The 27,975-nt window shown below is 39.8% G+C and overlaps 1 protein-coding gene across 5 annotated transcripts in view; it reads right to left on the bottom strand.

The window, feature by feature from the left end:
- Positions 1 to 27,975, bottom strand: part of thrab (thyroid hormone receptor alpha b) — a 159,248-nt gene that overhangs the window by 102,542 nt on the left and 28,731 nt on the right. The window contains exon 2 of one of the 5 annotated variants that reach the window (XM_058405918.1): positions 27,615 to 27,730. The exons of 3 other annotated variants lie outside the window; for them this stretch is intronic. The gene's annotated coding sequence lies outside the window, so the exon portion shown is untranslated. Of the gene's footprint in view, positions 1 to 24,161; positions 24,276 to 27,614; positions 27,731 to 27,975 lie in introns of those variants that run through there. One more of the 5 variants, XM_058405920.1, reaches the window with a different exon arrangement.

Here is a 27,975-nt window from a genome sequence, read left to right as displayed (position 1 = left end):
CATATGATTTATGATTATACATTCAAAATACATGGTTATGATATTCATCAAGATATATATGGCCAAAGAAATTTACTACATGAATCGGATTAACCTGACAAAAATGTACATGTGATGTATGATGTACGCATATATGAATTTTGTTTTTTTGTTTTTTATTTATATTTTATATGTAAAAACATAGAGGGAAATTATAGGGATATTTGCATGACCATGACATGAGAAACAATCTACAGTAAAATAAAATATAATAATAATTTAATTAAAATAATAATTAAATGATATTAAGTTATATTAAATGAAATAAAATGAAATTAGAAATAAATAGACAGAATAAAAATTGAATAAAAATAGTTACAATAAAATAAAGAAAAAAATAATTGAAAATTGATTAAAAAAATAGAAAATTATTCTATTTATAAATTATTCTATTATTCTATTCTAATAAAAGAAAAGAAAAACAGAAAAACACAATTACATAAAAAAATGGAAAAAGAATTCTGTAATGTCAAATCCACAGTAGTGGTTAAAGGTTTATGGTTTTTATGAACATAGACACTGAAAAGTTTGAATACGTTTTTTTTCTGTACCTAACTTAGTTGATTTAAATGTTATAATTTTATTTTATTTTTATATCAAAAAAGCTTTAGTTTTGCTGTTGTTTTCTTTTCCTCTGTAATAATGTTAATGTAGAGAGCTGTGAACTGTTTGCCCAGTAGCTCATATCCTTATCCATAGAAGTAAAATAAAAAATAAAATATAATTAATAAATAAATAAATAAATAAATAAATAAACAGAATGAGTGAAGTGAAGTAAAAACAGTTACAATAAATAAATAAATAAATAAATAAAAAAAATAACAAAATACAAAATAAAAATATTAAAAAAGAATACAAATATTTGCAATAAAAATAGAATTGCCTGTAAGCGCAAAGGGAAAAATGTATAAAAATATTTAAAAAATATAAAGATAAATATATAGATATGGATCAGTGGCAAAACAGTATGACTTGTGAAGGTGAATAAACTGCAAAAAAAACCTGAAGTTTCAGTGTTCTTGCCATGTGTTTCTCTCTCTCACACACATATACACACACACTCTCTCTTGACTGTGTGGACGCACACACGCACACACATAATTTATATTGTTCATTACTTATTGCACTACCTCTACCTGTCATCTGCTGCTACAGTTATATTTATGTTTATTTCTATTTGCACTACCTTTTTGCACAATATTTTTTTTACATCATTTCACTTTATCTTATTTTATTTCACTTACATTCCATTACACATGTTCTTTTCTTTCTTTTTAGGCGCTAAGTGTCCTGTGTTCTTTTGTGTTGTCTTTCTTGTATTTATTGTCTTTTGCACTGTCTTGTCTATGCCCTGTTTGCACCTAGCTGCACACTGTGCACTTTACGTGGCTAAGACAATCTTCTGTCCTAGCTCTGTGGTGGTGTTTTGTGTTGAACTCTTTGTTGTTGTATGTTTATGTAGCACCAGGTCCTGGAGAAACGTTGTTTCATTTCACTATGTACTGCGTCAGCTATATGTGGTTGAAATGACAATAAAGCTTCTTGGATCTTGAATCTTGAATGTTTTCTTAAAAAATATTAAATAGATTCTCTATGTGAAGAGACAAAAATGTCATTCTTCTAAGCAAAAACTGTTAACTGTTTCTTTTTGTAGCTCTTACCTCATTACATTTAATCATTACGTCTAATGATTAAAAAAAAATCCACTAGCTAGCCTACCATGCTGCTTAAAGCACAGTGACAGGAGCTGATGTGATTAAGCTAATTCATTTATGACAGATAAATGTTCATTATTTTGGGTCTTTATGGTAACTGAGGAGGAAATTAAAGCATCACTATAACTTGTCATACTTTCCCGATGGGTTGAGGGTCTGACCTCATGTACACTTAGAGCTAGAGAGCTGATTGAGTTGCTAATGCAGCCAAAGAAAATAATAGTTTTTGAATGAATAAGCTGTAAGATTTTAAAGGAGTACACAGGTTTGGACTGCTGCTATATGATGCAACTGATTCCTGAGGTAAATTATTATAAAAAAACAAAAAAGCCAACAACAAAGAGCTGAGGCATTCAATAGATTTCTGCTTTTTTAGTAAAAATTGTGCAACGAAATGACATGTGAGACTCTTCCGAGAGTCTAAATAAGACAGGAAAAGGATCTAACTGCTACAAAGCTCTGGCGCCGGAGACTCCTTCTGTAAATGTCAAATAAACACGGAAAACCATCCACTACTGACGTGCAGAAATGCCCTCTGACTACCATGACGTAGCTGATACGACTAGTTAGCAGCTACATGCTAACAGGATCCTCACTGTTTGCAATTCTTCAACAGATAGATAGATAGATAGATAGATAGATAGATAGATAGATAGATAGATAGATAGATAGATAGATAGATAGATAGATAGATAGACAGTGTGACAGACAGACAGACAGACAGACAGACAGACAGACAGACAGATAGATAGATAGATAGACAGTGTGACAGTGTGACAGACAGACAGACAGACAGACAGACAGACAGATAGATAGATAGATAGATAGATAGATAGATAGATAGATAGATAGATAGATAGATAGATAGACTGATAAATAGACAGACATGCTGGCAGATAAGTGGACAGATAGATAAGCAGACAGACAGAAAGGGCTCCTCATGGAAAACTGTCCACTATACAAAACTCTGTCCAAGTGTTCAACTATAGAAATCTCTGACATGCAGAAATGCCCTCTGATGACCATAACGTAGCTGATACGACTAGCTAGCAGCTACACGCTAACAGGATCCTCGCCGGTTGCGATTCTTCACTCGTGATCGGTTCATGTCATGCTGTGTATACTCAAACGAATCATATTTTGGTTTTCATGCTGTATATAGAAACATATAAGGAGGGCTTCAACCAGAAAAGCAGTAAAACGTAACGTAGCTACTGTGTATAAAAGTTCTACATAATAAAGAAAGAAAAATAAAGATAGGGTTTCAGCTGGAATGCTGTACGGCGAGGCGGAGACGACACACTGCAGTCTAAATATATCATAAACGTACCGTAAAAAACCCCATGATGGATGCGTGTGGAACATCAAAGGCTGGATGATTTCTTTAGGCTCACAGCAGTCTGAGCGGCTGCACGCACACACACACACACACGCACACACACACACACACACGCACACACACACACACACACACACACACACTAGCCGCTCTTCTGTTCAGCAGCCAATCAGAGGTGGCTGTAAAACGGCCCATATAAGATATTTGTCCCTTCCTGGGAGATTTCGCTTTCTGTTAACAATTAAACAAATGAACATTCCTTGAGCATCAATAAAGTCTAATCACACAGAACGTGTGCTCTCTCTCTCTCTCTCTCTCTCTCTCTCTTTCTCTCGCTCTCTCTACACACACACACACACACACACTGTTATCATCCCTGGGTTTAATTTCAGTTTAATCGCAGCCTCTGAGACAGTAAGTGACTCCAGAAGTATTCAAAACATTCAGTGAAGAGCAACTCAGGCCAAATTCCACTGCTGGCTTCTACGAGCACTCGCTGACTCCTCGCCACGGTTGGCCTGGCTACACACACACACACACACACACACACTTACTCACATACTCACACAGAGAGCGCTTCAACTTCCACTGTACGAGCCACAGCCAAGCCGAGATGACATCAGCGCTCCGGGAGAAAACACGGCTGTATAAATGAGTGACGCGTAGAGAGGAAGGATAAAATGTTTACAAAATAAATAAATAAATAAAACCACAAGATGTGGAATACAGACCTGTGACTACAAGAGAGGGGAAGGAAAGAAAATGGGTAAATAAGAGAAGATGTGAAATACACAGACAGACAGACAGACAGACAGACAGACAGACAGACAGACAGACAGATAGATAGATAGATAGATAGATAGATAGATAGATAGATAGATAGATAGATAGAACAGACAGACAGACAGATATATAGATAGATAGATAGATAGATAGATAGATAGATAGATAGATAGATAGATAGATAGATAGATAGATAGATAGATAGATAACTATCTAGTCTAAAAATCTAGTCCAGGTAACTGACACACACCTGAGCACAAGGTGAAAGGTGAGTTAGTTCGTATTAGACAGTGAGATAATTGGCTGTTGCAGTTTATGAAGCAGTAACAATCAGGCTCCATTATTCCCGATGAAGTTTTTCCAGGGAAGATGATGAAGCATGTTTATGGAATCTGGTGGAAAAGTGAACAGAAAGTTTTCAGTCTGATGTCTTTTCTGTAGACCCTCAGAACCTTAGTGCTTAGTCCCTGCTCAGAGCGGTGAGAAGCTGGCAGCAGACATCAGCCTGAGCGTTTGGCAAAGCAATTTGCTTTCAGAGCTGCAGTGTAAGAACTACATGACAAGCAGTAAAAGAGCTCCAAAGAGACGAGGAAGTCTATTTCTGCTCCTGCTCCGAGGTCCGCCATGTAGCGTTTGATCAATTATTCACCTTCAGACTCTTGTTGGTTTTTTTGATCTAAATTTTGTGGCATGTTGCGTCAGCGGGGGAGCCGAGATAACCTGATACAGTGGGAACACTGCGAGTTTAACAGCTGTGTGTGTGTGTGTGTGTGAGTGTGTGAGTGTGTGTGTGTGTGTGTGTGAGTGTGTGTGTGTGTGTGTGTGAGTGTGTGTGTGTGTGTGTGTGTGAGTGTGTGTGTGTGTGTGTGTGAGTGTGTGTGTGTGAGTGTGTGTGTGTGTGTGTGTGTGTGTGTGTGTGTGTGAGAAATCCAAGGTCTTATTCTGTGCTCAGCTTCTCATGACTATGGTCCAGAAGGACCTCCGAGCACTGTTGAAAACTCAAGAACAACAACAAGCAGGACTCGGTTTGAACGGAGGTACGAGAGGAAGTTGTGTTCCAGGCTGGAAAACTGCCATCGTGACTGTTGAGGAATTTAAGGAAACATTTTTGTGGAAACAAAATTCCCATTAGATTACTACATTTCAGCAGCACAGTTTTTCACTTGAGCATGTTGATAAAAACAACAACGAGCTACAAAATTCTCCAGATGCGTTCACAGCATAGTCGATTTACTTAAGGCCACACCCACAAAACTCCATAAAAGGCAAACAAGCTCAATGAGAGCTGATGCTAGTAATGCAGCTCAGCCACTGCAGCGGGTCTGCTAGTATCAGCTACCGCAAACACACACAAACTCCTCCTCCTTTTCTAGGGGCGCTATTAATTTTGCCCTAATATAGTGTTGAAACCAAATACAAATTTCCATCTCTATTTTTCTTCTATATTGTCTTTATCAGAATCCCAACCTTTCCAGTTTAACCAAGGGGAAAAATCTTTTTGGCAATATTTTAGTGTTTTTTGGGGTTATTTTCCAGCGAAATATGCATTAGAGAGCAGTTCTCATGAACTAAAACCCAGTTACATTACCTTAATTACCTTAGTAGCCTGCCTAGTTGTTATGCTGGTTATTGTTGTTGTAATTAGATATTGGGCAAAAGGTGTAAAATATAGATAAGATATTATAAAACAGGCATAAGATAAGACAAGATAAGGCAAGATAGTCATAAGATAAGACACGCATAGAATAAGACATGGCAAGATAAGGCAGGCATAAGATAAGACAAGGCAGGCATAAGGTATGACAGACAAGATAGTCATAAGATAAGACAATATAAGATAGGCATAGGATAAGACAAGACAAGACAAAATAGACATAAGACAAGACAGACATAACACAAGACAAGATAGACATAAGACAAGAAAAAATAAGACAATATAAGGAATAGGATAAGCATATTAAGACAAGACAAGATAAAAAAGACTTTTGACCCAAGAGAAAAGAGAACTATAAAATAAGCATACAGCTAATATAAGGATACCCCCACACCAAAAAAAAGAAAAAACTTGCTAAAAATAAAAATATAAAATCATCTCCAATCCCTCACTCATCATTCATACAGATTAGACATGTTGCATGTGTGTGTTACCAATTTTGGTTTAAAGAAATGTGTTATTGGTGTTAGTTAGCTGGAGCGACAGGACTGAGGAGTCACCTCAGGGGTCATGCCCCAGCCTTGCAGACTCTTGGTTCTGCCCACTGAAAAACTTTCCCACACGCTGAAACATCTGATCCACATGGCAGGCAGTGCGAGAGGCTTGAAGTCGGCATTTGTGCGTTACATAACAGCGTCATTATTGTGGTCAGAAGTATAGCTTTCGTGGGATGCAGGCCCGAATTCTCGCATGTGCTACAAAGCCATCAGGAGTCACAGTAGCTGCCTCGGATGCGTATAAAACTTTTCTGTTCGCCCATACCTTCCGGGCCGTGTGCCATACGTACGTATCCCTCTCATCGCTCACACCTTGGAAATATTTTTATATTTAAAGTCTACAACGAATAAAGGACGAGCGCTGTTCAGTAAGAACATGTCATGCTATTGGGAATTCCAGAGAAACGTGCTGTTGCGGCTTTCTGTCTCTACAAACAGCTCTAGACCCGATTATACAAATCCAAGCTGCGGTAATCCTCAAACAAACACAGCATGAAAGCAAAACCCACCAACCAGCGACTTGATATCATGTGGTGCTTTCTATCAATCAACAGCGTCTGCTTTAATAGGTCGAGGGTGTTCGACTGACTGATGTAAGAAGAATAAAACACTTCAGGACGCCGTCACTTGATATTTCCACCAATAGTAGTATAGACTTCATTCACACTTCATCACAGCTTTCTAGAGAGCATTCGGTGCTGGTGGCATGTGTGTACATGAGTGCGATTATCATGTCGTGACAAGGCCGTTCATTACCATTACACGCCACTGAAAAGCTTTATTCAGGCTGGTGAGACAAGCGTAATAGACACTAATCAGATCACAGAGGGGAAAGAAGAAGGAACAGAGGGAGACGTTCACACCGCGGTCGCAGCTGGACAACATACGATGGGTCAGGACTTCGACTCGGACCGAGGGAAACAATACAAGCTGCCTCGTTAAAACAACAACACAGAAAGTTAGCGATCTTGCTCTCTGCCATGCCTTGGGGATACAATGAGGATAAGATGCCGTTGGTGTGTGAATACGCTAATTAGCATACAATAACAAGGTTCTGAACATTGTGCTCCACACAACAACAAAAAAAAACATTATTACATTTATTTTATGCAAGCTTATCTCTGGGATGATTTGAGCTGACTGTGCTCGTTTTGCACAAAATGTACAGGCAAAAAAAAAAAGCTTAGCTGAAAGAACTTGTTCTTGTGTGTCAGCTCACGTGAGACTGGAAACTCTTACTTTCTGTTATTCTTCAGATTCTTTACACTCTCTTTTATGGCTTCATTTTAAATGCCTCTGCAGAATTGGGGCATAAAACGACATAGACTATCACCCTATCCACGCTCACTGACTATCACCCATGTGGAGGAGTGCAGGCTGCATCACCTATGGCGGATCGAGGAGAGGGCATGGCCTGAATTATGTAGATGAAAGGTGTGTCATTCATAGATTATTAATTATTATTAATTACCCAATACATTTATACAATTGAAGTATTTTATATAAACTACACATATACATGCTCTAGGGCCACATTGCCTCGTCTTTCTGGGGTTGGGGTTGGATGAAGTTTGCATTTTCTCCCTGAGCTTGGGTTCTCTGGGTTCCTCGTCTATTTCAAGAACACTGTAGTCTAATAAGTAACTCTAAATTGTCTGTGTTTCTGCCATGTGATAGGTTGGCACCCTGTCCAATGTCACAAGTCCCTTGGGATAGACTACAGGTTCCCCATGACCCTGTGTAGGATAATGCTGCAGAAAATAAATGGCTGGCTGGCTGGATGGATGGATGGATGGATGGATGGATGGATGGATGGATAGATAGATAGATAGATAGATAGATAGATAGATAGATAGATAGATAGATAGATAGATAGATAGATAGACAGATAGATGTGTTCTGTGTTGAACACCAGTAGAAATGCTTAATGAATTCTTGTACTCCAATAAACAACACCTTCTTTCATTTTCTTAATGTTTTGCAAGCAAAGATATTCCTTGTGTGGCACAGATTATTCTGTTCTGCAGCATGGACAAAGGGAGCTAAGCTTCCATCAGAGAAAGATGTTTTGTTGCAACAAACAACACAACTGTAAAGCTAAATGCATCACCATTTTAAACATATTTGAGTTTGATCACCCTGCCATGACCACTTTATCTGCAATTCACAATAATATTAATAATGTTAATCTTCTCAAACCTGAAGCAGTCTCATTAATGTTAGGCTCAAACAGCTATATTACTGTTTATTTAACACGTTTTGGAAAAACTGTCATATATATGAATATGAGAGTCTTATGCACCTTCCTTGTTAGCAAAAACAAGCCTCTGCTTATAATAAAGTTATAAGACGGGTATTTAATATAGCAGTGATTTAGGGGTCCAAGCACTTGAAATTGTTTTTGGACCCTTAAAACTTTATGGGATTCAAAAAGAATAATAATAATAATAACCATAATCATAATCATAATAATAATTCTCTGTATACCAGTGGGTTTCCTCTGGATTCTCCAGTTTCCTCCCACCTCTACACACATCTATAGGTGGATTCTGTACTCTATGGTTTTTCGGTCCCGGATAAAAATCCCACATAATAATATAATTATTTGTTCTCAGGCTGAGATCTGTGGTCTTAGCGCTCTTGCATCTGGCTTTCGTTGGACTGTCAGTCACTTAGCATTTCCTATTTTGCAAAACAGGTTGCCAAAATGCCAATGCAGCACATATGGGTGTACGTGAGTGTGTGTGTTTACGATTGACTGAGCACTTTAACAACCGTTATGGTCCTCCGCTTGCATTTCACTCTAAATGCTGATAGAACACTCCTGACACGTGATCAACCCCTTTCCTCTCTCTTTGTAATTACACTACTACCGCCGAAAACAAAAAATAAGCATACACAGTTTACACACACACACGCACACACATAAAATATTTAGCTTACAGATTACTAAAATGTGTGTAGTTAAGCAACATCAGTATGTCATACAACACAGAGAGAGATATCCCACTGTCTCGCTGATCCTCCACACATACACACACACACACCTGACTGCACTGAAAGCTTGTTCGCTACTCAATGGATTTGTGCCTGCATGCATGTGTTTGCTCTCTGCCCCTCTGCAGTATGTGGCCACTGATTCACGTCTCATCCAACAGCAGAAAAACAAACCTTCTGCTCCTACTGTCCAAGGAAAAGCAGAGCTGCCGATTGGTATTGTGCTGACATGCTGTAATAGCATACTTCACTCCCTGGAGCATGAGCGAGACACAGGAAGGGGAGCGAGAGGACGTGGACACACCCATATTTGTCTTAGCACAGCTCCAGGTTTAAAAAAAAAAAACGTCAAACCGTTATATAACTATTTTCACAATATACGACGAAGTTCTATAATGCGAAGACGGCTAACAAACCACCTAAAAAACAATTATACAATTTGGGTATGGAGATTTGAAGGAAAAGAAGTCCTGGATTGGACAGACAGACCCCAGGGTGGCATGGATAATACCTCAGGGTGGACTGTGGAAGATGCAGTCTGAAAGAAAGAGGCACCTGACTGGAAGGAAAGACCATCAGTCTGAAAGAAAGAAGCCACAAAATGGACAGAAGAAACTCTGGGCCAGAAAATCTAGTCTAGGATTACACAAATTGAGCCCAGGTCTGTATGGAAGACGCCTACACAAATAGAGATCATGTCTGAAGAAAAAAAACCTTAGGTTGCACAAATGAAGCCCTAGGATGCACAGAAGAAGGCTTGGGATGGCAAGCAGAAGCCCCAGGTGGGATGAAAAACACCCTGGGCTGGACAGAAAAAGCCCCGGTCTAGACATAAGCTTTAGTTTGGAAAGAAAAAGCACTTAGATGAATGGTCAAAATATTGTGTTGCATTGAAGAAAGGCTTATTATGTCCATCCTGGGGTTTCTATTGCCCAACTTGTGCCTACTTTCGGCCAGCTTCTGGACTCTAGGGCATCTGTCCTTCAACCTTCTGTCCAGCCTAAAACTTTTACGATGTAACTCTGAGCATCTTATGTCCAGTCTGGGATGACTTCTGTCTACCCAGGGCTTCTTCCCTCCTGCCTTGTCTTCTTCCACCCAGCTAAGGGTTTCTTTCCCCTTTCAAATCCACATCCTGAAAAACACTAGACTAGACTAGAATGCTAAGATGCCTAAATGCTAGTAAAAGAGGAGGAGCTTATTTCCTTTTGTTTATTAACAGCCAGCATGGCTGACAGGTAAATCCTGACTCGTTTGATGTTGGTTGGTCCATGTTATGTGCATACAGAGCCTGAGGCATCACAGAGCCTGGAGTTTCTCCTCCTCTCAACAGGTACTACAGATACCCCCAGTACACTCAGTAAAGCAGATTATCACAATATTGATTTAACATGTTCATATCCCCCTGTATGATATACGACATGGTACTGCTATGCCCTTGTCTCCCGCCACTCGCCCGGTGTCCGGCTGTGCCTCGGCAACACAAGTGAGGGGCCTTTGTCCTGAGCAAAAACAACACTGATGAAAGAGGCACAAACATAAGGAGCTTTATGGGCGGCAGGCACAAGGCTGGCTTTGTTCGGAGGTGCGAGGCTGAGCCCACTCCAGCACGTGGGAGAGTGAAATGCTGTATGGAGGAGAAGAAAGAGATGGAGGAGGAAAGAGAAGTCGGCGTCGGAGCAGCACTTGGTTTAAAGTTACTATACAGAGCCTAGACCCTGTGATCTATTCATGTATTATACCGGACCTAATCTTGCCCTGAAGGCTGTACACACATAGGCAAGTGAAACCACAGTCTGCACAAAGAAAGTGCATACTTACCAAAAGAAAACTTGCTTTTAGTCGCCTGAGATTTTGAATCAGGATGTTCAAGTTTGTTGTCTTTAACATCAAAAATATGGTTTAATATTTGATCCAATGTTCACACCAGAGACAACTAGCTGTCAGGAACTGACTGTAAACCATTATGGTTGAATCTTATAGCATGGGGTCTCATCACAGGCATCAAACTAATAGGAACACAGTCACTTACCAAGACATCTTGGTCAATCTAGTTTCTCCCCAAAAGGCATTTGGAAAAATCACTGATCAAGAAAGTATTCCATGTTGTTCATGTTTATAAGCCCAACAGGCACAAAATCTATGGACCATGTGTAATGATTTGATACAGTAATCTACCAGAAAATGCAGTCTTGGCTACAATGCATTCAGCCCACTGGCCTCTACATCACATCATTCTGTGAATTTTAACTTGTGGTTAGAGCTGTTGTTGTTCTTAGCATCTACAATAGACACAAATCCACTTGAAGCCACTTTTTTACCAGCCATTTTGTCTAAAAGCAATACGATTTGAGACATGATGTTTTCTCCTGGCTTACACGATCATGTTGCAGATGTGTCTTGAGGTAGAGGCTTTGAGGATCACCTGGCACGTCCTCACATGAATCAGCTCAGCAGCTCATATTGGGATAAAAATACCCCCTATAGAAGGACAACGAGGAAACTCGAGCCTGCATGCTAAATGTCACAAACAAAAGCCAGTCTGTCTGGACAGTAAAGCAAGACAGAGACGACTATATGCAGGTTTCAGAAAATAAAGCCTCCTATCAGACTAGAAGAAATCTTGTGTTCTGAGATTCAATGAGAGAACGAAATCCCTTGAGAAGGGCATTCCTTTGGCCTGCGCGATCATATGTACGCACCCATCATGTGAAGCCGGTGAAGCAAAACAGTATGGAAGCCGGAGAAACCTGGGAGGTCTGTTTTGGAATTCTGGGATATCGTGTTTGTCTCAGCTGATTTCCAGCAGCTTGGCTGTAATAAAATGAAACTGCACACCCAAGCACCGAGGCGTAGCCCTGCACCATCACTGGCATGCTCCCAAACAACTCATGTGACTGCACACAGTTGTGGTGTTTTCCAATCTCAGCGTTTGATGAAGCTGGGACGAGAGGAGGTGGATGGAATGGAGACATGATTGATGAGGACTTCAAAAATCATTCATAACAATAAAGGCTGCAGTGGGTTGAGGAATAAAGAAGTCACCACACACATACAGATTTAATGAGAACCCCTGTGGTGAGTCACTTAGCAACACACATCTCCAACTGCTAGATGGAGAAAAAGGGGGAAATCTAGAGTGATGCTTCGTCTCATGAGTTTATCCCAAATCTGAGAATATATACCAAGTGTCTGAGGCATACAGAGGCTCTTTGAGAGGAGGGTTCGGTACACCACAGTGGTCTCATGTCCTGGGTTTTATCTAGGCCAGAGTAGATCGCATTACTCTGGCAGCTATCCAGCCTCAACAACCAATAAAGCATGATTGCTGAAGAGGTTATGTGCAGGTAAAGCTGCACTTCTTTCAGTCTCTGTACCATCAGCAACATACAAATGGATATGAGCTCTGAAAGTGAATTGCCTACCACTCAACTACTTGAACTTTTTGTTAAAAGCCTTCGTTTAAAGGGAAGGGAAATGGCATAGTAAATATCACATGTGCTTTAAAACAAGTAGATCTTCTGATCTGATTCCATCAACAAACGGCCAGTCAAGAAAAGCAGGCACGAAAGAGGCACTTAATGAAACCTGATCTGCATGCATTCCCCTGCAGGAATTAAAAAAGGAGACTAAGGGGAAAAGAGGGTGGAATTAAACCGAGCTCAAAGGGACAAAATAAACCTAGCTAGGGATGCACCAGTCCAATATGGAGGACACTATTGGGGGCAAAGTTTGGTGGGATACAATTTATCTTGATTCTGACCACATTACTTATTACAAGTGTTGCAGATACTATCTAAAAAGAAGTTTGCAAATGTGTGGCATGGTAGGGGATATGTCTCTGTGCTACTGATCTGAAGATCTGGTAAAACAAAAACCATGCCATGTTGTGCAAAGCCCTTAACTCTTCCTGAACCTGAGGCACCATATCATGACTGGTGCTTTGCTCCTGTATATGGCACAATAAACCAGACTTTAATCAGTCGATCTCTTATCATTTGGCTTGACTTAATTTTCTTTATCCAAAATGTCTTACAATTAAGACAGAATACATCTTAACAGTTGAGGACTAAAGCCATTACTCAAGCACCAAAAAGGGGCAGATTGCCAAAGCTAGGTTTTGATTTCATCACCTTCTGACCATCAGCTCAACGCCTTAACCACTGCGCTACTACTCCCTACACTGCTTTCTTCCTTCTTTCCTCTAATGGATCTGACTGATGGATTCTTTAAATCACCGCAACAATAAATCTGCAGGACACACCTGAATGGATTGTGTTAAAACCTAATCAGAAGACAAAATGTGGGCAAACCCAAATAACAAAAATAACACAACCCACCATACAGACATCAATTCCAGATGACTAAACGTCTAAAAGTTTAGTCAGCCATGGCTCCAGATAAAGAATTAATCACTGCCTGCTCTCAACAATCAGACACTATGTTTACAGTACAAGCCTCATTGCACAATTCAAAAATTTCGCTCAGATTATATCTTGACGGTTCACATTTGCTGCTGTAAATAACCCACATCTGTCTTTCCTGAAATCGACGGATATAAATTTTGTATGACTCACGTGTCACGAACATCAAAATCATCTTATCTGTGAGACAATCCATCATATTAGAAGCCAGAAACGAATTCCCAAGTCAAAGTTGCATCTGAATCTGATGGTCAGGAAGTAGCCTTTGAGTTGTGTGGGTACAGGAGAGAAGCCAGCAATGGTCTGACCACGACACGGACAGATTTCTGTGAGAGAGCAATTCTTTGGCTATGTAATCACATCTGGTTTTGTTCAAATACTGTCAATTCTGGGCAATCGTTTTGTACCCTACTCATTTTCAGTATTAATCAATAAATTTACCTAAATTGACCCAACTTGCCACCGACTATAGCCACTAATGATGAAGTCTTTAATTGTTGACACTGAGTAGTATTGACATCGATGCCTGCTACTACAGTGGTGGCTCAAGTGGTAAAGCCTCTGGATTGTTGATCTGGGTTCAAGCCCCAGCACCACCAAGCTCCACTGTTGAGCAATTGAGCAAGGCCCTTAACCCTCCAAGCTTCAGGGGCACTGTATCATAGCTGCCCCTGTGCTCTGACGGAATCCAAACTCACTTCACAGCCATTGTTTCGAATTATTTCCTGAAATGAAGCTAAAATGCCCAGCCAAAACAAAAAAAACCATGTGACTGGGCACCTTTTATTGGACAGTACAATATGCACTCACATAATTGGTCTCAGCTCAGCCGAAGGTACACCTAGTGCTGAGGTCATAAAAACCATGTGCAAAGCAAGAATAATGTCTTCCTGATGGGGGAAGAGGGGTAAAACTGGGCCTCAAGCGTTCTCCAGTAAAATATTAACTCAGAGTCAACTGCAAAGGTTGAAAGGGAGAAACTTATTTATAAATATTCAAATAAAATATATTTAAATTGGTGGCATTTGGCAGAATCCCTTACAGTTTCTATTATTTTATACAATTGAGGGTTAAGGGCCTTGCTCAAGGGTCCAACAGTGACAGCTTGGTGGACTTGGTTGGGATTCGTACTCACAACCTTCCAATCAGTAGTCCAACATCTTAACAACAGCAAAGGATACAAACACAAACTGAGATCCATAAGTTCTGTCTCATTGCTGGAGTGGACAAAATGCCTGATTTTCCAGTCTGATAACTTGAACTACCTTGTTTCATGAATGTTCAACCTCCTGATTGGTGGCTCAGACAGTTCAGGATCTGAAAGGTCTGGGGTTCAAGTACCACCAAGCTGCCACTCCTGGGTCCTTGAGTTAACTCTCTCTTCTCCAGCATCATGGCTGACCCTGTCCTTGGATTGTGACTTTCTAAACTGGGATATGTTAAGAAAAGTATTTCCCTGTGCTGTAATATAAATATGACAAAGGCTTCTTCTATAAATGGTTTAGAATTGTCGTTCTGTAATCACTATTATTGCAATGGCATAACATGCTGTTATAGGAAAATAATTAAACTCATGTCGTCCTAGTACACACACTAAGTGTTTTAATTCTCACATAGCAAATCAGAATTGGTGTGTAAATCCGGACAGCTTAAAACAGAAAGAAAATTTCAGAATGTAACTGTAAATGGATAATAATGATGAGTGGTGATGATGTAGTAAGGAAATCAATAATCACGTGACGCAAAGATTAACAGCTTTATGCTACTATTGTTATTCAGGAAGCCTCAAAATTCAACGGCGCATTATATGCGTTCAGCATGGCGGCCCAGCTGTCAAAATCGTTACTGTAATGTGCGATTGGCCATCAGATAATCGCATGCTGCAGGCAACGTTGGACTCTGGCCACTGGAATGGAGGTTATCTAATGACCTAGCTCACAGCGGCTGCACGGGAAACTCGGACGACCCCGGTGCAAATAAACCGATGCGGAGGGTCAATGACGCTACATACCGAGAAAAAGGTGCATTAGGGTCTCATTTGCCTTCACCTCAACAAACATTCAAATACAAAGAGACTGAAAGGTCCATTAGCATGGAGGGGGTGAACTGGTGCCAGAAGGAGGAGGAGAAATCAGATCCACAGGAAAGGAATCCTCCACGGATGACGTAAGGATAACATTTTTTTCCTAGAGTGAAGGATAAAGAGGCAGCGAGATTAAAGCGAGGAGGAAGGGGAGGGAGGCCGAAACCCAGAGGCAGGAACTGCAAATACAAATAAACTTTCCACGACACCAGTTTCACATCACATCTTCTTTCTAGTATCAAAGAAAAGATTGTACTAGCAAAAATATTGCGCCATGATAGCTGACAGGGCTAGGTAGAAGAAGGTAAGACACTAGGGTTAAGAGGTTTGAGGGAAATAGGTGAACGGTGGTCGTAGTTTTGGGGACAGTTCAGGGCAGACTACAGAGCCTCGACTTATTATGTGGCACGATGGGCTTGAAGCGAAACCGTTCCCCCTGCCGAGAACAGGCGGGCTGTGCTTGATTTAAGATTTTTGAACTAGAGCCAAAATTCCTGAGGGGAACAGAGCGAGCAGTGGGGCCAAAACAGCTAGAACGGGGAAAGGGGGCTATGGTGTATAGATACAAAAAGACTAGAGAGAGAGATAGAGAGAGAGAGAGAGAGAGGTCCATAGAGTAAGTTTGGTAATAAATACAAAACAGCTGTTTCTTCATTCCGTACACGAGTTTGAAGCTGGATCAAAAATTAGACCGCACTACACAGCGACTCAAATGGCAATATCCATGAGAGAGGGGGGGGGGGCAAAAGAGGGAGGAGGGAAAAAAAGAGAGGAAAACGTGATCATAAAATAGGATTAGAGTGCAGTCAGAGGGGCTTGGATGTAAGCCAGGGAGGGGTCCGGCATACTACAGAATGGCGAGCGCCGGACTGGGGTAATGAAAAAAAACCTGTGATGAGGCAGAGAGAATTATGGGGCAAGTCCGTAATCTCCCTACCTCCCATTCGGTATTGAGACTCAGTGGTGCACTACGGCTCTTTTTTCAAATATCTGATCTGTAGAGAAGCACTGAGGTATCCCAGAGGCTAAAAAATATACTATTATCCAACAGAGGGAAAACATACTATTGGAGAAGGATTCTGATGATACGATAAGGTTGGATGAAAAAAACTTCTTCTGTATTTTTGTACACAGCTAATTTCGAGTGAGTTTGAGGAAAGGGTTAAAGCCGTAAAGCCGGTATGAAATCAGGAGGTTGGAGCGGTGGATCTGTTCCTGACTGCAGTACCAGACTCCCACGAGCACTAAGAAGAAACACGGCACTTACATAACACAGAAAACGAACCTTTAAGAGTTTGCGGTGAAATATATAAAGCGTTTCCTAATGCTAACACACACACACACACACATCACACTATTACTCGTGTTAGCATTAGTCCTGAAGTGTTTAACTGAGATTCAGATCCAGACCTGGTTATAGGTCTCTCTTTATCAGAGCATTCTATTAATATCTTCCAGTCAGGCACAGCGTGTTCCTGACAAGCCACATCCCACTCGGGCACGGCTCACACTCACACACACACTGCTTAAAACCAGCCTGCATTGCATAAACACACACACACACATCTGCGTGGAGAAATAGCTGATCTCCCTGTATCATTAAACATCTGTATACACCTCAGGTTCTCAGATCTGACTCTCAATGCTGTGGTACAGCTCCAAATCACAGGGTTACAGGAACTCTTACAGGTTAACACAATGTACAGATAAAAAGTGTCATTTTTTAATAAATTAAAAAAGATATAAGAGCAGAAACACACTTGGGGTCATGCTGTTATAGGAAAATAATGACGAGGGTAACCGGGACACTGCTCAGATTATTTTCCTTTAAACAACACCAGAGGGTTTCATTCATTCTAGAAAAGAAACTCAAGGAACATATTTACTGATAGAAGTATTATTAGTTTTATCGTATTATTCTCTATTGAATTTAAACTATTAACCTTTTACATAATCCTAAACATGTGCATGCAATCAAAGCCTGTGGAGACTTCTCTAACAGTATGCATGATAGTCTTCTCTGAATATTATTTATAGAGTTTATCATTTCCAGGAAAGTAGTTTTTGCTGACTCAGTCCTGCGCTCGAGCTTTCGGAGAACGTATAAACGTCCTCGTGAACTAGCAGGATTTTCATGAAAGCAGTATTTCTTGCATGTCTGACTTCTGCTCGATAAACATATCCCAAAGGGGCGTGTATATTTATAAGCGCTTGATGAAAGGCAGATAAAGGAGGATAAAAAAAAGGGAAAGTCCCCGGATAATAGGTGAATGCTTGTGTGTATGCATGTGCATCAACACGTGGGTGTGTTTGTGTGTGTGTGTGTGTGTGTGTGTGTGTGTGTGTGGTGACACACTTCACTCCAGGCTAACCTTCGCTTGACTTGGCAGAAGCTCACTCCGGTGCTTTGCCAAAATGTAAATGAGCGCGAGCACATCTTGTGGCTTCTGAGTTACGCAACACCGATAACCCTGGTGTAACCAGCGTGGCTGTTTATCATGAAAACAGAGAGCGTAAAAGAGACACGGCGCGTGTGAATGAGAGGAAACGGAAGAAGGAGGATCTGCTGGCAGCGTGTCCGGCTCTAACAGTGTGTGTGTGTGTGTGTGTGTGTGTGTGTGTGTGTGGACTGAATCTCGGCAGCACTGACTGGGACTGAAATATCTCCAGTGGTGTCTATTTTAAAAAAAATGCATTAGCATTACATTCTCACGCTGTCACAATACATTTCTCACTTTTTACAGAATATTTTGATTGACAATTTTTCAAGATCCCATGCCCTTTTGTTAATTTTTTTAACCTCCAATCTAGCCTACACCATAACATTTATTTAGACTTGTGTGTTTATTAAATTTTTTTTTTTTAAAAATGAGACATGCTGGTGAAACAGTGAAATACTGCATTAATTAAAAAATAAATAAATAAATAAAAGAAAAGAAACTGGTGGTAAAATTATCCATATTCTTTACTCAAATTAAAGTGCAATTAATCGGCTAAATAAATCATCTTAAAGCTTCAGCTTCAAACTTTTCACTCAAGGAAAACTTATCAAAATGTCTATGTTTTTAATCTCTAAAATCTCTAATCTAGCATGTTACCAGCCCTCACACTGACTTGTGAGAAATTAAATGATATCTCAAGTATTGTGATAGCTTTGCCTGAATACGATAGCTAGCTAGATATCTTAGCTAGATAGCCGCCGTGATACGAACTGCTGTTAAGCATAACGTGTTGCCTAGCGACAGATCACAGTGTTTTTCTGAAACTTCTTTCTAATGCTGAAACTCTTTCACCTTCTGACTTGCAATTATATGAAAGTAGAGAAACAAAGAAAGTCGCACTGACAGGAAGGTGCAGTGAGAGAGGGCGGGTTTGTGTGTTTATACAATACTGTACGAAAGGAAGTGGAATTTCTTTCCTTTTTCTTTTCTACCTCCTGTTACTGATCAACAACTTAGCGGTGCTATAGATACGCACTTGAAACAGAAGAGTTTATATCCAAATCTCACACTTGATACAGAAGATTCAAAGGTGGAAATACTCTCCTCGTGTCAATCCAAGGAGGTTTTCCCTCCCTGATATCACACTTGTTTGTCAGATTTCTATCGATTTCTATTGTTAACTCTTTCTCCAGAAGCCAAAAAATAGAGTTTCCTCCTGTTGTTGTTGTGTCCTTGTTGATGATTGAGTGTCTTTATCATGTCTCTCTCCACAGTGGTGGTTAATATGAAGCTCATATGAAAGCAGACACTCAGGACTTTAAGTATTTGTAGTGTTTCAGAAGGATTTCTGTTTTTCCCTAGCCTGGTGCGATATATTCATAAAAAAAGTTCCAAAAATCACCAAAACGGTTATTTTAATCCATAGAAACAGTTTGTATCTTCAAAGTAAATGTTGATATCAAACCCATTTCTGCTCTCTGAGATGCTCTGAGTGCTTATTCATCTAAAAAGCAGCTTAAAATTTGATCATCAACCAGTAAAAATCTGTGTAAGGTTATCCAACAGAGGGAAAAACACACACTGAAAGCCAACAGACTCATTTTAGATCAGAGTCACAGCCTGAACATCATTCATTTCTTTACACTGATTAAAATGTCATCCATTTCCAAGCTGTTGACATCTCTATGAATATTAATAACAAAGGAGAAATCCAACGCACCTATAAGCTAAGCTCGGTCACAATTACGTCCTGAAGCCGACTATAATTAGCGCCTGCATTAAAACTACACAGAATATATACAATAAAGGGCAGAGTGAAAAAAGGCTAGGGTGTATATTAAAAATGGCACTCAAGATTTTTTCGCTGCCAAGAAAAACAGCTCTAATGTTAATGTTAACATTAACGTTAAATGTTAATGCCTGTCTTGGGCTATCTTTGACATATCCCTGGAAAATCTCCCGCAGATTCATGGGGCGATTTGTGAGTCATCCATATGGATACGCGTACAGTTTAAGCATTTGCCTGGTTAATGAGACGTGAACCACAATCTCTAATAAAACAATAAAAGCCCATCTATCGTATAAGGTTAACTATACACCAGACACATGAGCAACATATCTGAGATATAATGGATTTAGAAGGAAAGCTCTGGATGGTAATACATTCCTCAAGCTTCACTACTCGCCGCTGGACTTTTTTTTTTTTAATCCCTTTCTGTCGACTGGCTAGTTGCAGATCGGAATTGAATAACTCAACAACACAATCTGCTTTTGTGGCAACGCTTTTCCCCGTCGCTGAATGACGTCTCCCTCAACAGAACCGCAAGGCCGATTAACGTAATCAACGTGTATTGTTCCAATCATTTATCCAGAAGGAGGGAGCACAGCAGAATGTTCTTTCTCAGGAGAAAATGAGCCACTTCCAAGATTATATCCAGACTGCAACGAGCACTAATCTACACACTGTTACCCTTTAAACATGCTCATAAAAAGTCCATCAAGCCACGAGAGAAGCTTTATAGAAAAGACCAGCTGTATAGCAAAACTCAAACTATATACATGACGCATCAATGAGCAGAATGGATTTTACTGAGAAATGTGCTTTAATAAGGCATGCCCACTTCCTTCAGTTAGCTAGGTTACTTTCTAAGATAAAACTAGCATTCTTTACATTTACTTTAGTCTTAGATATTTCTCAAAGGGTTGTTTGGATAGTTAAAGGTCTTAGTTTCATGGAAACATAGAAACATAAACATGTAGAGCCTTCTATCCAAAATTTAAAAAAAAAAAAAACACTTTTGTTGATTTGACATGAAGGATTTGGTGCCAAACTGGATCTGCTGAAACGATGCTCATCTAAAATCCACAGGATGACACCGAACCTCACAGATATACATATAAGCAAAACATCAGGAACAACGGAAAAAAATCAATCACTTCATGCTCAGGATCTTCCTGTTTACGAGATGAACCCAGATTGATGACAGGACGAAGTTATTCAGAACGAAGCCTAGCGTTAAATGATCTGATCGTACCATCTGACACTAAAGATCTGTCTAAAGCACTAGTGCTATAACAGCTTGGGGAGATGTTATAAGAATGTGTACAAGATACAACAGGACAAAGTCTTCTAGCTCTGAAAGGCAGCTTTTAAACACGTTCTCTCTCTCTTTTTTTCCCTTCACTCGTCAACTACAAAAATAAAAGCTGTAAGTGCACAGTAACGGTTCTGAGAACTCGGAAAGTGCGAGCTGAAAATTGGTGTATGAAAGAGTTCTTAGTGTTAAAAGGTAAAAAACAAAAAAAGGCCAAGAGGGAAATTGTAGTGAGCATCTCGACGCAGAAAAAGCGACACCTCCAACAGCCTCCAGCTTCTGATTAGCTTTAAGTGAATCGAATGAAAGCACCAGCCTTTTTCTTTTTAAAACTCTGACAAAACGGTACTGCTTGCACAGTTTTTTTTTTAAATAAAATGTATCATTTTTAATAAATGTATAGCAAGTAATAATAGATTTCCAATGCTGATGTGTATTTATTTATTTATTTACTTATTTTGTTTTTTTCTTCATTTATTTTTTTATTTATTTATTTTATATTTTTTATTTAGTTATTTATTTATTTATTTTTAGATAATGAACTGGCGACTAGAAGTAACATACGTGCTGATATATTACAGTTTTTTACGGTAGGCAAGCTACTCCAGAAATTATGGTACTTTATGATAAACTGAACTTTTTCTTAAGCTTTTAAACAACAGGCATGATGTTCCAGATGTTTAGACATTTATTAGTGCTTTTACAATATTACAGAATTAGTTGTTAGTAGTTTTTGTTTGTTTTTGTCTGTTTTTATGATAAGCGTGCTACTCCAGAGGTTACGGAAAAACTTTAGCTGTTTTATTTGCTGTGTGTAAATTCCCTCCTTATTTAAAGTTTGTTTATACTGTATCAGGCATGCTACTCCAGAGTTCACGGTAGATTTCATGTCTAATTAGTGCTTTTATGCTAGGCATGCATCTCCAAAACTTATAAGTTGGTCCATATATTACTGTTTTTTATGCTAGTCATGCTACTCCAGAATTTACGATAGTTTTCCTGTTTATTACTGTTTTTATGCTAGTCATGTTATTCCAGAATTTATAGTACTTTTCCTATTTATTGCTGTTTTATGCTAGTCATGCTACTCCAGAATTGACAGTAGTTTTTTTAGTTTATTACATTTTATATATGTAATATATAATTTAGTTATTTTTAGTTAGGACATGCTATTTAGTTAGGACATTTAGTTTATTTAGTTAGGACATTTAGTTTATTTAGTTAGGACATGCTACTCCAAAATTCGCGGTACTTTTCCTGTTTTTATTACAGTTATTACATTAGATGTGCTACTCCAGAATTTATAATAATTTGCCACATATACATTACAGCACAGTGAAATTCTTTTCTTCACATATCCCATCCTTGGAGGTTGGAGTCAGAGCGCAGGGTCAGCTATGATACAGCGCCCCTGGAGCAGAGAGGGTTAAGGGCCTTGCTCAAGGGCCCAACAGTGGCAACTTGGTGGTGCTGGGGCTTGAACCCCTGATCTTCCAGTCAGTGACCCAGAGCCTTAACCACTCGAGCCACCACCGCTTTTCCTGCTACTTTTCCTGTTTACTGCTGTCTTTATAGAAGTCATGCCACTCCAGAATTTTTTGTGGTTTTTCTTCTTATTATAGTTATTATGGTAGACATGATACTCCAGAATTTACTTTAGTTTTCCTTCTGTCTTCACAGTAGACATACTACTCCAGAAATTCCAGTACTTTTTCCGTTTATTTCTATTTTTATGTTGTGCATGTTACTACAAAATTTACATTAGTTTTCCTGTTTATTACCATCTTTATGGTAGACGTGCTACTCCAGAAATTACGGTAGTTTTCCTATTTATTACTATTTTCACGGTATGCATGTTACTCCAAAATTTACATTAGTTTTCCTGTTTATTACTGTCTTTGCGGTGGGTGTGCTCTAGAAATTACAGTAGTTTTCTGTTTTATTACAGGTTTTACAGTAGCTGTGCTACTCCAGAATTTACAATACTTTTCTATATATTGTTTTTACTGTAGGCATGCTACTCCAGAATTCAAGGTAGTTTTTCTGTTTATTACAGTTATTACGTTAGCCGTGCTACTCCAGAACTAACAGTACTTTTATTGTTTATTACTGTTTTTTTGGAAGTCATACTACTCCAGAATTCACGGGTAGTTTTTCTTTTTATTACTGTTCTCACAGTAGCCATGCTGCTTCAGAATTTACAGTATGTTTCCCTGTTCATTACAGTTTTTACATTAGCCACGCTATTCCAGAATTTGCACTACTATTCCTGTTTAGTACAGTTTTTATGGTAGGTTTGCTCCTCCAGTAGTTTATTCATGATGTTTGTGGGTGTATAATCTTCCCGTGTTTATAATAAATGGACCGTTTTATTACACTTTGGTTTACCGACAGAACTGAGAGTCCAGAAGATTTAGTAAATATCACTACATCACCCAGCCCAATTACACAGTCTTTTCCACACTCCCTCTGTATACGGCTGTTTATTTCCTCCAGCAACAACACCGGAGAGCCCACGGCAATATTTTCCTCCGCTGCTCTGCAGAAGACCGAGTGTGGCCCGGATGAGCTTCCGCTGAGAGAGGGCTCGTCTTTCTGACTGGCTCTATTCTTCACCGAGATATTAATATGATTTTCAAAACGTTACAACGTCCTCATTAAGAGAATTACCGGCTGCTGAAAGATCACTCATTTAAGTGGGTTATAAAGCTTCTCTTATGCTGCTGAATGTCCGCCTGCACTCAGACTTTTATAAGGCCTAATTCATGACCCAGGACGTAATTTGGTCACAATGAGAAAAACCAGTACGGAGCTAAACGCATTTCGAGTCGAAACAAGCGCATTTAATCTTCCTGGATGATTAAACGAGAAGCCTGCTGCTCTTTGAAAAGGCACAGAGATATCCACTGACCTAGATTTTATTATCTTCAGCATATAAGCACGTTATACTTCGATTCTTACGCTTAGAGAGAGAGATGAAATTGTAAGAGCGAGACACTGGAAATGTGTTTATTCCTACACACATAACTCTGACCTCCTACAGCCGGCGAGACAGCTGTATCATTCATGCGAACAGCGTGCCACGAAGAACCCGGTCCAAACCTGTTCCAGCCAGATCTGGCGCCAAACCCGTCCATTCTCATGGCAGACATTTCTCCAAGAGGCTTAAACATCGATGCGGCGCATCGACCCACACGGTCAGCAGCTTCTCCCTGTGGATACTCTGCCCGGTAGCTTCACCGGGAACGATTAGCGCCGAAAAGATCGCATCCTTTTTATGTAAAGCAGGCTGAAATCTCATGAAATATCACTGATGCAGAACCTGCACACACCCTCTGCTTTAAATGATGGCCATGCTTGGAAATGTTGAGCGGCTCTGAAAAGGGCAAAAAGTCATCAAGTTCACTCGGAATGCCAAAGAGCCCTGACTCATTTGAATGCGCACTGGGTTGCTGAAAATTATTTTCTGCCGTCCAGAATATACCTGATATAAACCTGTGGTGTGTCCACGTTAACAAGAAAGAACAAAAAGTAAAAAGGAAAAAAAATATCAGGAAGCAGGAAGTCAGATCTGCACAGGCCAAGTCATTAATTGGTACTCTAATTAGCTCAGCTAGTGTCCTCTCTGCTTGGGGCCAGGCCTCGATGCTCCCTCGAGGCATCCTTGAAGACTGCGCTGAAGAACTGAATGTCTTCCTGCTGATGTGGAAAAAAAATGAGAACTTCCCCCGGGTAAAAGGCAACAGGATGTCAGAGATGCTCCACTGGGACCCTCGCCATGACGACCTCATCAGCGTCACTTTAGAGAGTCCATGATGTAGCTGGCTGAGGAAGAAGAAGTACGTTATCCAAAGACAAACACTTTTATCTGTGAGTTGGGGGAAGGAAGAAGAGGGGAGAGGCATATGGTCATTGCTCACGACTAATTCAAGCCGGAGGGGAACCTTGGAGAATCTGGGAATGGGAATGTTAACACTTTCGTTGGAGGAAAAGAGACCATTGTGTGGTGTGTTCTATGCCAGACTCAACAGGAAGTCACAGTGATTATGTAGACTTATGTATAGTCTGTAAGTCCCGGTCAAAAGGGACAATAACAAAGAGAGCCGAGAGTTCATTCAATCTGGAGCGTCTTCCTAGACGGGGACAAGGATACGACCAAAAGTTTGCGCTTCCCTGGCCACAATGTGTATGTGTACTTATGGAACATGTGGTAGCTTAGAAGTTTAGTTGTTGGACTACTGATAGGAAGGTTGTGAGTTTGAATCCCAGGTCCACTAAGCTTGTACTGCTGGGCCCTTGAGCAAGGCCCTTAACCCTCAATTGCTCAATTATATAAAGTGAGAATTGTAAGTTGCCCTTGATAATGCCAGCAATGTAAATGTAAACATCACATAATGTCATTATAATCAGCTCCACACTTCTCTTGTCCTCTTTTCTGTCTCTCTGGGAAGCTTTCCACTAGGAGTTTGGCTGTGGGGATTTGTGTATATTCATTCTACAAAAGAATTAGTGAGATTAGACATGAACATTTCTGGCATTTGGTAGACACCCTTATCCAGAGCCTTGCTCAGGGGGTCCAGCAATGGCAACTTGGTGTCCCTTACAACCTTCTGATCTCAAAATCTTTGAGTCAGAGTCAGGGCTCAGTGCAGGACACTCGAGTTCTTCCACTCCTCCTTCCACATTAACCGACACACCATGACTCCACAATGCTCACTTTGTGGTCCTCACAGCGGCATTGTCATGCTGGAACAAGTTTGTAGATCCAATAAAGGTATGTCTTAAAGCTATAGCATACAAAGCCATTGTTATTATTATGCTGTTGGTTGCTTTCACATTTGAGACAACAAGAACAAGATGGTCAGGTGTCTGCATCCTTTTGGCCATTTAGGTGTATATCAAGAAATGCAAATCTTCTTTAACTTTAACTGCTGTCTCTATTTGTAGTTTTTTTCCTCCTGAGCACCCTAGATGGATCAGCGTAATTCCTAATCTAACACACCGGAGTCCTAATCAAGGCTTTCAGTAGCATCCGAGGATCACCCCCAGATGTGTTGATATTTAGAAAGTAAACTGTGGTGGATCCCAAGGAAGGTGGTTAGGAATCCCTGGGAATTCTTGGATTTCTCATTGTAAATACGCACAAAGCCAGCCTGAAGCGTGCACAAGGATATGCAGATGAATCAACCAGGATATTTTTTTTTATTTTTTATAAGAAATCCTTTTTGCTTCCTACCAATAAAAAGCAGATGTTGGCTCCAAAAAAAAAAAAAAAAAATTAAAAAGGAAGCTTTCACAACGTGTAATCCCGTCATTTATCTCAGCTGAATACTCGGACAGTGAAGATCATCTCTGGAATTTTCACCCCTTCAATCTTATTTATATAACCTCCAGACAGTCTGCTATGGTTACGTTACAAACAGACCGAGCCAGAAAAGCCAGTACGATGCAGAGGAACCCATAGCATAAACAATATATCCGCTAACCGTCCCTCATTCTATTAGCATACATTTATTAGCATGACACAAACCAGCCTGCTTAATCAAATGCCCCAGAAATCAAATACACCTTGATATATATCTCTCAAAAAAAAACAACAACAAAAAAGAGAGAGCGCCTCACGAGTCACGTCACGCCTCAAAAACGAGTTCCACTATATTCACATCTCGTGTTTACATATCCACTGACACGGAAGAGTCTCCAGCATGACTTCCAGCAGATTTCCTTTAATGAGTCCGACGTGCAGACGACACGGCAAGCCGCTAACAAGATTCCCGCTCAGGGTATTGTTCAAAGCGGCAAATAATATGACAGCCGAGGGAAAAATCTCACGCTTTTAAGTTTGGGATCGTTTTGAAAGTCAGCTCGAGAGTCCTGACGCTCGCTGACACGTTAACAAAACCGTTCCTGGGAGCGTTTAAACGTTCATCAGATTATTAATTATCTGTGACATTAATGTTTATGCTCAGCGCTCGTGTTGTGATGCTTTAAGTAGTGGAATAATGAACGCTGTCAAGGGGTTTGAAATGCTGGCAAGTTTCCTTAAAGTCCACCTTAAATAATAAGCGTATTAATGAATGATTATTATTTTTATATTGTTGGATGTGTCCAAGAATTCTTTGCCAAACTTGACTTTCAACAATGAAAGAAATTTGCGAAAGTAAACTTGGACCCATCCAAATATATAAAAATAATGATTATTTATTTGTTTTTTTTTGTTTTTTTTCCCAGAATCCAAAAAATGGAGTTTGCTCCAGTTTTGTTGTGTCCATATTGATGATTGAACGTCTTTGTCATGTCCCACTCCACAGTGGTGGTTAATTTGAAGCTCATATGAAAGTAGACACTCAGGACTTTTAGAAGTATTTCTGTTTTTCTCTAGCCTACTAGGGGCGAGATATTCATAGAAAAGTTTAAAAAAAAACAAAGCTGGTTATTTTTCCCCACACAAATGTTTGTATCTTCAAAGTAAATGTTGATATCAAACCTATTTCTGCTCTCCGGGATGCTCTGAGTGCTTGTTCGTCTAAAAGGCAGCTCAAATGTGATCTTCAACCAGTAGAATTCTGTGTAAGGTTCTCCAACAGTGGGAAAAACACATGTCTAAAACACACAGAAAGCCAACAGAGTCATTTTAGATCAGACTCACAGCCTGAACATCATTCATTTCTTAATACTGATTAAAAAGGTCTCATAGGTCCAGACTGGAACAGCAGTGTACTGTTAAGAAGGGTTAATGGTAACAATTGCACAGTAATTTCTATTTGAATAGCAATGTATTTATTCTGGTTTATTGAAGTGGAAGTTGCTGATAAATACGTATCCCAGGCTGAGAGAATTAGCACGTG

Source organism: Hemibagrus wyckioides, linkage group LG13 (genome assembly GCF_019097595.1).
Source record: "Hemibagrus wyckioides isolate EC202008001 linkage group LG13, SWU_Hwy_1.0, whole genome shotgun sequence".
Taxonomy (NCBI): Eukaryota; Metazoa; Chordata; class Actinopteri; order Siluriformes; family Bagridae; genus Hemibagrus; species Hemibagrus wyckioides.
Note: the sequence above shows the minus strand (reverse complement) of the source record. Positions and strands in the feature narration are given on the sequence as shown.